The sequence below is a fragment of the Crocodylus siamensis genome, chromosome 2 (genome assembly GCF_052110815.1).
Source record: "Crocodylus siamensis isolate JL-2025a chromosome 2, ASM5211081v1, whole genome shotgun sequence".
Taxonomy (NCBI): Eukaryota; Metazoa; Chordata; order Crocodylia; family Crocodylidae; genus Crocodylus; species Crocodylus siamensis.
Window position 1 is genome coordinate 119,616,372 of NC_143396.1, and position 3,406 is coordinate 119,619,777.

Genomic DNA, 3,406 nt, shown 5'->3' on the forward strand with positions numbered 1-3,406 from the left:
TGGTAATAGGCCAGCTGGCCTGACCCTCACCCCTTGGTTGACCCCACACCCACCCCAAACCTTGCCACCCCATGCCCGCCACCTTGCAGTGCTTGTGCCCCCTGGCACCTGCCTTCCCACCACTACTTTCCCCCAGGTCACTTGCCCCCCCACATTGGCCCTCCCCTTACTACCTGCCCCCTCCCCCACAATGGCTACTACTTACCCTCCAGCTCCAGCTGTGGCCTCTGCCCATCCAGGGAGAGGTGGTTCCAGGGATGGTAGCTCTAGCCTTGGCCTCAGCCCCAGGACCAGCACTGGGTTGGAGTCAAAATGCCAAGCCAGAGCTGGTGAGAGCTGCAGCTGAGAATGAGTGCTAGGGGAAGGGGTAAAGATGGTGAGGGAGTGGGCATGGGGGAGCAGACACTACATGGGGCAAGGTGGGAGGGAAATAAGTGTTCAGTGCAGATGTGGCTGCGGCTCCAACTCCAAGCCTGGGTCAGGACTGGAGCTGGAGGTGGAGCTTCAGCTGCCACCTGCACCCCACCAACATGCACTCAAAAACAAGATGAGAATCCCCTGCCCTGCCCCATACTGAATGGGGCAAAAAACCCTTGTTTTGGAGTCTAGTAAATATGATAGGTCACAGACAGTGAGTACACCCAAGAGGTTTTTGGAATAATCTTTGTAAGTTTGAAACCAGTGCATAGTGAATTTTGGATATATTAAATTTCCTTTTATCAAAGAGCAGAATTAATCCACAAATTGTGTTCCTGGTTATTAACCTGCAGCTACTAAAACTAATTTTTCCTAAATTGTCACATCCAGATACCTTGCAGCTAAGAGTTTTAAAGTTGCTGGCTGAGCAGCTGTGGATCATATAAAGCTGATTTTCAATGGGCCTTGCAATATGGGGTGTATTTGGAAAGAAAGTTGATATTGTATATATATTTTAAAAAGGATGGATGGTACTATCCAAGCTAATTATAGACATTAGAGCTTTACAAGTTATCCTGGGCAAAATAAGACACCAGATACAGGACTCAAAGTAGGGAAATGATTAATTACTACTAATATGCATGTATTTGTGGAAAATGGCTTGGTCAAAATAGTTGTTTTTTTTAATAAGATTACAAGTTTGATTGAAAAAGGTAAATGGTAAGTAATATGCTTAGATGTCTTTATGGCATTTTATTGATGATATTTTAATGTAGAAATTAGAATGACATAAAATCAGCACAACACATTAAATGGACTAAAAATGATTTAAATGAAAGGTCTCAAAGTGTAGTTGTTAGTGGGAGAAAATCACCGTCAAACATGAGTGTATCTAGAGCAAAGCTAGGGGGCCACTTAATGAGTTTTGGTGAGCTGTTGAAGGCGCAACAGTAGCCCCCCAGGGGCCCAAGCATCCCAAGTGCTCACCAACTGCTGATGATGATGCTGCAGGTGGTGGTGGTGGGTGTGCACTATAGGGAGGTGTGGGGGAGTCGCCAACCCCCCACTCTCCCTCACAACCTACAAGCCCCACCAATCCAAATCCTGCCCACCTGAGCTCCATGTTCCCACTGACTCCTAGGCACCAGCTCCAAGCTCCTGCCAGCCCAGCAACTGATGCCACCTTAGTCATGGGGGCACGTTCCCCCCCTGCAACCCCCACAGCGGATTGCTATGGCTGATCACTGCAGCCACTTCTGGGAGTGGCCATAGCGATCAGCCAGTGCTCACAGGAGCACCAGCACTCCTGCCTCCCACTCCATCACCTAAGCAGCAAGCATGGCCAGTCAGGGGGTGCCCTGGCACTCTCAGGGGGTGCACATGCACCTCCGTGCACCCCCTATGCACTGCCACTCTGCCAGCTCCATGCTCCTGCCCAGCTGCAGCTCCCTCACCCCCAGCCCCCGCTGCTTCCCTACCTGCTGCCCAGAGCCAGCACTGCAGCAGAGATGGAAGGAAGAGCTGCTGGAGTCTGGGAAAGCCCAGCAAGTCCCACAGCGGCTGCAGCAGTCTGGGCTGGGCAAGATACAATTAATTGATGGGGCCTGCAGGGTGGACCAAATCACCTGGTGGGCTGGATCCAGCCTGCAGGCTGTATTTTGCCCATCCCTGTTCTAGAGTCTCCCAGGGCTGGTGGTTGGCCCTATATTTGTACTGGATATAGTCTCCTTTTCATTCAATAAGGGAACAGAAACAATGCTTTGTGACTTATCTGACCAATCATAGTAAATTGCACAGCTTAAATTGCTTTCTTTTTTTTTTTTATTGGAAGGACTGCAGCAAATTAGTGATTCAAGAAAGAAAGAGGGCTTGGTGGATGATTCTAAGCACACATGCAGAAAGATATCTCTGGATCCACTTGCAGAATCCCTATTCAGGTGCTTGCCTGATTTAAATCCTCATTTACCCAAGCACACTGAAGTGGTTTCCATTCCACATAAGACTTATAACTATTATAGTATGTTCTCTCCCCGCTAATTCTGCTGAATTTCCTATGCAAGTCACACTTAAAGCTAATATTACTTTAAATATATTAATGTGTCTATAGGGCACTTTAAGTATATATATATATTTTTAATCCCTATATATGGAGCTTAATTTTGCTTAATCTTGCTTTATTACTATAATCACTCAGGCCAGAACTTGTTTCCAGGTATCAGCCAACATTTGTTGTATAACCCTGCTGCAGAATCAGCTGCCAAGAAATTTTGCTGAAATAAATCCTGAAATGCTACCTCTTCTTTGTTTGTTTTGATAGACTGATTTGTCATGGTGCAGCAATTCTCTTTGGATGGCAATGGATTTTGATCCTTTAAGTTGTGGTGGATAGTAAGACTAATAAAATTAAGATGGTGAGCCTTGCTATGCAGAGATCTGCACACTAAGTTGTCGAAGGTCATAAAAGCCTAATCCTGCCTGTTACATAAGATTGTTTGTACAAGTCAACAAAAATTAGACTGGATTAGTCCTAGCAAAAGATCTGCTAATACCACCCATAGACTCTGAAGCTTGTGACTGACTGACTAGGAGAAAGATAAGAGGAAATTTTTTCACCACTGGTGGACAAAATTATTGCAGCCTACCCACCTCCATTCAGGGGTGGTGGTAGCAGGGCTTATTTTAAGGAGACATATATATATATAAGGTGCAAAAGAATCTTGTCTGCCAATGAGGAAAAAATTTTCACACTCAGTTCCCTGTTTTCCTTCTCCAGGGTTGCGTCTACACAAGATGCTTTATTGCACATTAAACCAATCTAATGTGCAGTAAAGCATCACTGTCTAGACATGGGCAGCAATTACTGTGCTTTAAATTAGTCTAAGGTGCCATTTGCTAGTATGAATACATACAGGTACTAGAAAAATGGCACCTGTGCAGCTGGGAGGGAGTGGCCCTTGGAGCTGGGACAGCTCCCCTTGCCACCCAGGGC